This window comes from Phoenix dactylifera, chromosome 1 (assembly GCF_051530095.1).
Source record: "Phoenix dactylifera cultivar Ajwa chromosome 1, Ajwa_hap1_PhDact_Kaust_v1.1, whole genome shotgun sequence".
NCBI lineage: Eukaryota > Viridiplantae > Streptophyta > Magnoliopsida > Arecales > Arecaceae > Phoenix > Phoenix dactylifera.
Window position 1 is genome coordinate 61,697,244 of NC_143190.1, and position 10,168 is coordinate 61,707,411.

At 41.1% G+C, this 10,168-nt stretch overlaps 1 pseudogene; it reads right to left on the reverse strand.

The window, feature by feature from the left end:
• Positions 1-2,768: 2,768 nt before the first annotated feature.
• On the reverse strand, positions 2,769-4,429 carry LOC103695907 (hydroquinone glucosyltransferase pseudogene; annotated as a pseudogene).
• Positions 4,430-10,168: the final 5,739 nt, after the last annotated feature.

Below are 10,168 nucleotides of genomic sequence, written 5' to 3' on the forward strand. Positions count from 1 at the left end.
AAACAGTGGCTGTGATGTTGTTAAGGAAGGAAATGGAATAAACTATATGATCTGTGGCCCTTGTATCTAAGACCCAGATGGATGCATCAGGTTAAAACTGATAGAAGCATTACAAACTACAGAAGTTTTACCTGTCAGATTGGCCAGAGACTGTTCTTGAGGACTTGAGTAGCTACCTGGCTAAAAAATAGGGGACTGTGTTTGAACAGGAGACTTGTTGGATCCCAAATCAGCTTGCGGTTGAACAAGAGCAAGCAGCTGCTGACATTGCTCTCGACTAAAAGGGAACTGTGGAGACTGTGGAGCATCAAACACTCCCTTAGTGAAGGTTGAAGCCATCCGTGGAGGCTGTGGAACATCAGAACATCCTTTGACGAAGGTTGAAGCCACCTGCACCTGATTTGCTGAACTTGGGGCAAAGTTTCTTCGCTTCAGTTTGTACCCAGGTGGATAATCATGGATTTTATAGCATCTGTCAACCATGTGTCCTAAAACGCCACAGTGACTGCAAAGAGGTCTTTTCCTTTCATTGTAACTACCCGATCTATTGAAAACTCTTATAAAACCATGGCTTGGATGCCCGGAAGTATTGAAAGACTTTCCAAGCAGAGCAACAGATTTTGAATTTTGTGTAAGTGCATCAGAGACTTCTCTCTACTTTTCTTCTTGTAGAATCAGTGAAAACACTTTGTTAATTGATGGAAGTGGATCGATTAACAGTATTTGCCCTCTAATATGAGAGAATGATTCATTTAGCCCCATGAGAAACTGAATCACATACTCTTCTTGCTGATAATGTGCAAGATTATTAGTGGCTCCACATGAACAGGTAAGAAGTGATCTATAGCTTCCTAATTCATCCCATAATGACTTGAGTTTGGCGAAATAGGAACTAACTGAGGCATTGTCATGATTCAGAGATGAAATGGCTTTCTTCATTTGGAAGATACGAGGACCATTTGTTTAGGAAAACCTTTCTTTGAGGTCGAGCCAAACACCACGCGCACTGTTGATATAGAGTAAGATTGCTCCAATCTCTTTAGAAACAGAGTTCAAGATCCATGAACTCACCATGTGATTACACCTCTTCCAAGCAGAGTAAAGGGGATCTTCTGGACTTGGCATAATCACAGATCCGTCAATGAAATAAATCTTGTTCTTGGCACCGAGTGCCATCTCCATTGATCTACTCCATAAGGCATAGTTGTCACCAAGCAACGCTTGGGAAACCAGCTTAGCTCCAGGACTCTCACCATGATGAAGATAGTATGGATTCTCCATAGTATCTTCTTCCGAATTAAACAGGGGAACAAAATTTGAACCATGAGCAGCATCAGAAGCTCACTCTGATACCATGTGAAGTTGGAAGGAACGAAGGTTGAGAAAGGGAGAGAATGAGGAAGAGAATGAGATAGAGTCTGAGAAAAAATAGAGTTGTATTTCAAGATGAGATGATCAGTTTACAATGCTATGTTTAAATAAAATGAGAGCTGCTGATCTAACTGAAATAACTAATTACAGTTTTTACTAATAGAAAACAGTTAATCCAACTATTAATCTATAACTAATCTCCTTGTCCATTGTAACTGTTTGACTAATCAAACAGTTAACAACTCATACTAACAGAACTAACAGTAACTTTTGTTTGTACCAGAGTTATTGTTTGTGTGTACCAGAGTTACTGTTTGTGCGTGTCAGAGCTTGCTGTTTTAACAAAATACTTTCGCCAATTTATTGAATTAAAGCTGAACTTATAAGTAAGAGACAAAGTATATAGAGGGAAAGCAGCAAAGGAAGATTTACAAATAGAACCGCGGTCTCTCCAATTTCATTTTCCGAAGGCCAACTTGCCGTCCTATGGAGGAATCAAGTGAAGCGGTCTCTCCAATTTCATTTTCAGAAGGCCAACTTGCCGTCGTCTTGTGGAGGAATCAAGTGAAGCTGGGCCACTCCAAATTTATGAACACAATAAATTCCTGTCGCTATCTTTTTTTTCTTTTTTTGCAAAGTTTTAATTGCGCTTTCGGTCTTGTCCACAAAAAAGAAAAGATAAAAAAGGGGAGCCTCTGGAAAAAAATAATCTTTTTCTGAATACGTAATTATTCTAGTTCCCTCAACAATCATAATAAAGAAAAAAACCTACGATTCATGAACAAAGATCAGATCCACCCATCTACGATCGATACGAAGTACAAAGGCCGGAAGCATTAAAGAGTACATTTGAGAGATCAGCAAAAGCCACACCGGTCATGGCGGAGGATGGCGCCCGAAGGCATGGGCTTTGTGATCAGAAACCATAGGGATAGTTCTATTGCTGTCGGGGGTGGAGCACACCTGGTATGACTGCCATGGGAGTGGAGCTGGGGGCAGCTTGGAAGGACATTTTGTATGCGAGACGGGTGCTTTACATTTTTTTCGAGGATGATGCTTCTACAGTGATTGACTGGATACGAGGAGTGAATACATATGGGGATGGCCATCCCTTGATACGGGACACTCAGTAGATTGGTGCAGAAGCTGACCTCCTGTCAGATTGCTTATATATACCGGAAGCCGAACAGTGCAGCAGACTGGGTCATCTCTTATGTTGCCCGGCACATTGGGGAAGTTTTCTGAACTAGCTTAGATTGCATCCCACACTCTTTATTTTATTCATTTTTTTTAATATGCCAGGCTGTATTCACGTTAGAGGTCTATAAAATGAAGCACCGTTGATTAAAAAAAAAAAAAAACAAAGAATGAAAGAAAGAAAGAAAGAAGAAGAAGAAGAAGAAAAAGCCACACCGATGAACAACAACATGGGAAAACCGAGGAAACAGTCAAAATAGACGCACGTTATTTTATCACCAGAGAAATGTCCAAACAACAAAACAAACGCCATCCGTTTCTCACACGGCTATTCCAGCTTTCCATTTTCCAGCCACCTCGGAAAGCGCCTTGTAAGACGATCCCTCCTCCGTCAAGGCCCTGGCCGCCGCCTCCCGGAGCTCGGCCATCCGGTCTCTCGCCGCCTTCCCTCCCTCCCCCTCCATCAACTCTTTCACCACCCTCGATATCTCCTCCCTCCGGACCACGCCGTCCTTTCCAACCTCCGGCCTCATCGCCACCTTCACGCTCTCCGACAGCATCACTGCGTTCATTCTCTGCTCGGCGTACAGCGGCCAGGCAATCATGGGCACGCCACGGACTACGCTCTCCAGGGTCGAGTTCCACCCGCAGTGAGTCAAGAAACCCCCGGTCGAACCGTTGCTCAGCACTTCAACCTGTGGAGCCCAGAACCGGACCACCAAACCGGACCCCTTGGTCCTCTCCAAGAACCCTTCCGGCAAATAGCTGAGTGGGTCCTCAGCGCCCTTGTCGCCAAAGAAGGCCCCATAAGCCTCTGTGTCGCTTGGACACCGGACCACCCACAGGAACTGGATCCCGCTCATCTCCAGCCCAAAGGCCACCTCCCTCAGCTGCTCCATGGACAGGGTTCCACCACTCCCGAAAGAGACGAATAAAACCGACCCACTAGGTTGACGGTCTAACCACTCCAAGCACTTGGAGCAATTCTCGTCGCCGTCGTTCGAACCGGCCCGGATTAGCGGCCCGACCGGCCAGAGCGACGGCCTCCCCGGTTCGTTCTCCATGAGAATCCTGGAGGCCACCGGTTCCATCTCCACGAAACTGTTCACCAGAATTCCCTCGGCCTCTCTTGAACGCTCGGCGATGTGGAGGAGCCACGTGTAGGCCTCGTTGGTCCGGTCTTTCATGGGGTCCAGAAGGTCCTCTCCCCTGATGGGCGCGCACCCAGGGAGGACGACCGGCTCGGCGAGGTCCCGGTACTCGCATGAGGTGGTCCGGTGAAGGGTGGGCACGTAGAACAGGAGGGAGAGCGCCGTGAAGTTGGTGGTGCAGTACATGTAGTGGGGAACTCCGAGCTCTTTGGCGATGCAGAGGGTGTCGCCGCCGAATACGTCGATGACGTAGGCGGCGAGGGGGGTGGTGACTTTGAGGGTGGCGAGGATGTCGCGGAGGCGGGGGACGGAGCGGGCGACGACGTGGCAGAGGCGGGTCTCGATGCGGGCATCGGCCGGGAGGTCGTCGAGGGGGACGGGAGGGAGTGAGAGGGAGGAGAGGCCAGGGGGAAGGGAGTTGAGGAAGGCATCTTGCGCCGGGGAGGGGAAGTCAGAGAAGGTGATGAACGTGGCGGCGAAGCCGTGGTGGAAGACGAGGCGCTTGGCGAGCTCGGCGAGGGGGATGAGGTGGCCCATGCCGGGGCTTGGGAGGATGGCGACGTGGGGGGTTCGGGTTCCCGCCGCCATGGGCTGGCGGCTGTGCTCGTCTGGCGTGTGTCTGAGTGAAGAAAGGTTGAGTGGTGGATAGGGAGGATGGTCGATGATCTTCAACTCTTATATTGGCGGTACTCGGTTTACTTATCGTTGCAGTGGATGCCACCTTTGATGGAGCCTTTGCAAACTTCAACTCATCATTAAAAAAATATATATATTTTTTATTTTATCTTTTGTGCTGGTTTGTATTAGTTAGGTTGAGTCTTACATTCTTGTTATCTGGTTAGAGATGGATAGTGTTGACTTTGAGAGTAGTTGATGTTTTTATTTTTTAATAGGTTAGAGAATGGTTTTGTCAAGAAGAGTAGGAGTTGGGAGATTTTTTTTCCCACAGGCATCTTTGTGAGAGGGAGTAAGAGTTTTCGGCATCTTTTCCGCGAGCCAAAGCTTGATAATCGTGAAAGAAGATGAATAACCCAAGGGAATGGAACCGTGGCCCTTCTTGTTTAGGGGTAGAAATCGGGTCAGATCAGGTCATAAATAGATCGGATCACATGCAGGTCGGGTCAGAAAATTATAAACATGAATCCAACCTGTTTATTAAATTGGTCAGAAATTACAATCTGAACCTATCATGTTTAATAAACAAATAACCCGACCCGATCTATTTAACATGTTTAATAAATAGGTAATCTGTTTACCCAACCCGACCCGATCTATTTAATCTGTTTGCCCAACCCGACCCGTTTAACCTGTTTAGACCTGTTTAACCTGCCCAATCCAACCTGTTTAATCTACCCAACCCGATCTATTTAGACCAGTTTAACCTGTTTAATCCGTTTAATCTGTTTAGACCTGTTTAACCTGCCCAACAGTTAAACGGGTTAAACGGTGTAAACGAGTCAGACATCTAAATTCCGTATCCGACCTAATTAATAAACAGGTTAAACGAGTCGACCTGTTTACGACCCGAACCTATTTAGGCCCAATCCAAACCTGTTTATGACGGGTCGGATTGGCAGGTCGGGTCATATTTTGCCACCCCTATTCTTATTATACGTAACAAGGGCTAAAAGCTAATTAACTAATTTTAGACAAGAATTTGTGATAACATGGCAATCAGGCACCATAGGTTAATATTCATTCAAGTTCAAGTTTCCCCAATTCAAATTAGTTTGACACTTTCTCAAATGTCCCTTTCAATTTGAGTCGTGCGGCATTCTTTAAATCTTGTGCCCTGGGTGGCTTATTTGTTAAAAAGCTGCACTGCTCTATTTCCCACTCCATATGTCATGTGATGTGAACCTGATACAGTAGTTTGCAACAACTTAGAATGCCAAAAAAATACTTTGAGATGCAATCTAGCCACCTTGAGATCCGCCAAGTCTCTCTCTCTTTTTTTTCCGAGCAGAACTGTATAAGTTTTGAGGAACTGTATGGCAAATGGAAAACACTAATTTTCTTGGCTTGCGGGGCCACCCTTTGTCCATTCAGAAGTGGGACAAATCCGTTCCTAAAGTAGCACTACAGAAAAATTGAGAAACAATTGCAAAAACTTATTCCAGCATTGATAATCTTAAAGCCAATAGAAAGATATTTTGCATCAAAATATGACCATCGTGACTTTTAAGATTTGAAAGTTTTCGTTGTTTAAGGTTTACGCATCGTGAAATATTCGATGTATACCCATCTGAAACCTTCATATTTTTCAAAACCATTAGAAAACAATCTTTCTCTTGAGTAGACATTGTATAACATGCCAGAGGTATAAAAAATTTATCATTGGCAAACTCTTTCGGATAAAACTCTTGATTTATACTCATGTCTTTTAAATCAAGACGTGCTTTCAAATTATTTTTGGTCTTTTCATCAAGATTTAACAATGTTTCAATCAAGTTATCGCAAACATTCTTCTCTATATGCATCACATCAATATGTCGAAGAAGATTATAATCCCAATAAGGTAAATCAAAAAAATGCTCCTTTTTTTATAAATATTTTTATGTAGATGCTGCCATTGTGTCATCATCATTTTTCTATCCTTATATGTTGTCATGATTCTCGAAGAAGTTGTCAGCATTCTCAAAAACCTCTGCTATTAACCCTTTGTTCATTAAGCAGCCAGCATCCTCCATTCCCCTCTTCTTTGAACATCTGGAGACCTTACTGGGTATATAATTGGTGCCATGCATTTGTTTAAGAACTTCAGTTCTAGTTGGTGGAATAGAGGCAGATCGCAACTCTATGGTACCATCAAACAGATTATTCTAAAATCGAAATAGATGGCTCGCTTCTAACCATCGATGATGGCTCATATAACAGAACTTTTCTCTATGTTTTAACCAATACGAATGGATTGAATCTCCACAAGACATACAATACACCCCTTAGTGCTTCAACCAAATAAATTAGTATATGTAGAAAAATTATTGATAGTCTAGATAAAAGCTGCACGCAATTTAAATGTTTGGCCAGCGAAAGCATCAAATGCATCAATACCCTCCCATAACTGCTTCAATTCCTCTATTAAAGGCTACAGAAAAACATTAATATCATTACCAGGGCCCTTATCACCTAGAATAACCATTGACAAAATGAGTAAAGACTATTTCATACACGTCCATGGTGGCAAATTATATGAAATCAAAACAACCGACCAATTACTGTATGTAGAACTCATCATTCGAAATTAACTAAATCCATCAGTAACTAAACCTAGCCTGACACTGCGAACATCAAAAGTAAATTCGTGATGCGTATAATCAAATGCTTTCCATTCTAAACTATTCACTGGGTGTCTTAATATTCCATCCTTTGTATAACCTTCATCATGCCATCTCATCAAGGAAGCTATCTTCGATGATGCAAACATTCTTTTCAATCTAGGTATGAGAGAAAAATACCTCAAAACTTTAGCCGGTTTTTTCTTAGTCCGTGTAGCATCTATTTCATTCAACAAATCATGCTCGTCTTCTTTATATTTTTTTCATCATGAAGATCCACATATTCGGCACGACTCTTGGTTAATATATTTATCACGATATAAAATACAGTCATTCGCACAACTGTGTATCTTCTTGCATCCAAGATCCAACCATTTTACTACTTTTTTGGCAAATTAATACCTTTCGAAAATGCGTACTTTAATAATTGAAGAAGCATAGTAAAAGACTTGCTAAACCACCCATTCAAATATTTTAAATAAAATAAATGCACAAGAAAAGAAATCTTTATAAAATTCTTACAACTCAGATATAGTTCTTGATCACAATCTTTCACCAAGTTATGATACCGAACTGTGTCATTATCAGAATATATAGATTCCTCAACATGCATAAAATCAGTAACTGTATGCTCATCACCTATTACAGCTATTTCTTGTCCTTCACTAAAATTTATTAAATTTCTAATACTATGTCTAAGAGCATCTCTGAGTAAGCCCCTATATTATCTTCTCCTATAGGATTTCGTTCTGTGTTACTAGATCCAAAACTAGAGGTGTATTTTATATAGGAGGGTTGGTTACGCAGAGACGACAATATGGACTCTTCATTAAATACCCATTCAGTATATATAACTCTTTAGAAAACCATTCCACACTAAATGTTCTTTAACAATTTTTGGAACGAGAGAAGAATTATTTACACATTTTTGACATGGACATAAAATTTTTTCGTTCATATTAGATTTCTCAAAAGCAAATTTAATAAAATTCTGAACTCCATCCAAATATTCGGCACTGAATCTCGACTTATTTATCCAATTTTTGTCCATTATATTAGAATACTGATTAAACTGCAGCTTATGTAAAAGATAAACAAAATTAGGGTACGAAGAAGGATGGCATAAAAATTATTTGAAATTAAATAGAATAATACATTCACTTAACACAGCTGATCATTATTCTAAAATATTTTCTTTGCATCATGCATGTAATTATGGAGTATGTGATTGTTTATTGCTTGCTGAATTGCAAAATTAGTTGATGCCAAGTCATGCATTGGTTTTTTTATTTTTCCTTGATGCTTGTTCAGCTTAGCCTTTTAACTATTTGGATAATCACGACATGTCTCTATCATTTATATAGTTTGACTGATTCATAGTGATCAGTCAAACATCCTCTACTCAATAATATCATGAGATTTTTCTATCGAAATGGCACAAAAAAAAAAAGATAATTTGTAGAAATTCACAGCATCCATGATAGATAGATCAAATCACCACATGCTAAACAACAATCATGCTAGTTAAACGAATTGACAGATAGCTAGATTGCCTGCACTCTATAACATAAGCCTCAAATATGAAGTGCAAAATTAATTTATGTTATCAAAATTTAGTTTTATCATATGCCAAAATCATACATATATGGACACCTCTCTACTGCTCCATGCTCCTGGGACCGGGATCCCCAACGGAAAGGCCCTTTTAGTAGTCTATCTTCGTACGACACTCCATAACATAAAATTTGACATCATGCACTCATAGTGGATAAATTGGATAGCAATGTAGCAGAAATAAAATGTTTCACACACTCAGAATCCTTGTTTCTTTTAGTTTTCCATCTTCTCCTAGAACCAATTACCTGTTGGCACATCCTAACTGCGATATTATTAATCAGGTTTATCTAAATGTAAATTTTGTTTTTTTTGCATACCACCTGATTGCTATCATATCTTATTATACTCTTTTCTCTCTTCATTTTTTTTTAATTGTAAGAGGTGAGACTGGGAGCCATGATCATTAGAACAATGTAACCATTGGATACTATTTCCTAAAAATAACTAATAATTGCATATAATAAATTTAAAATAATTATAGAATTAGATAATACAAGGAATCAGGGAGATGTGCCTAGAACTAGGCCTGTGCACACCATGGCACAGCTAGTTGATCCAACCAATGCGGAATCCAACAACCCTAAAAAAAACATTTGTAAATTGTATCTAAAGCATACAAATGATTAAGGAGAAGAGGCGCCAGAGTGGAGAGAGGGGGAGAAAGAAACCTTGGGCGGAGGCGGAGCTCGATCGGAGGTTGGGGTTGGTCGGTCAGCGCTGAAGAGGAGGGAGGAGGAGAAATATAACTCGGGCGGAGGCAGAGCTCGATCCAGGGTTGGGGTCGGCCGGTCGACGTCGGAGAGGAGAAAAAGGGGGCTAGGGTCGATGGAAAATGATGGCTAGTGTAGGTCGGGCGCTGGGGTTTTCGCAATGTGGGAGTTAGCCTCCGACAATACTTATAAGTGTCGTCTTAAGCGCTGCCTTGTAAAGTCCAGGACTCCGACGATGCTTATAAGTGTTGTCCTTGGTCCTGACTCATTTGGACTCTGACGATGCTTTTAAGCATCATCTAATCCCTTCCCTTCTTTTCCTATTTAGCCTCCAACAACGTTAATACGTATCGTCGTAATTATATACTTGCCGATGCTATTTAGAAACGTCGGCTGGAGCCAAAATTACCGTTGCTTCTACCTAACATCGGTAGGTAAATGTCGGCATACATAACTTTTCTTATAGTGAAGACAAGCCCATGCAATTTGTTTCGAGAACCTTCATAGTCTAAATTTTTTAAAGTAACCAACGATCCTTTTAGTGTACTCTCTACGAAGGGATGTTGTTCACATATCTCTTGTATCATACACATCCATGGCTTTTAAGAATATTTGAATAAGTGTGCCTATCTATATAGATCTTGAATAAGATCAAGATTTCAGCCATCCATCATGTTTCTTTGCACTTGCATCATACATGTGAAAGTCTAGAGAATGATAGGAATAGTATCATCATCATAGAAAAATTTTGCACATTAAAATATATTACTAATGTAGTTTGCTATTTGGTGGCTTACACTGGCTATGAGTAAAAGCATGGACTTTTTTCATAAGAAAGCTTTGA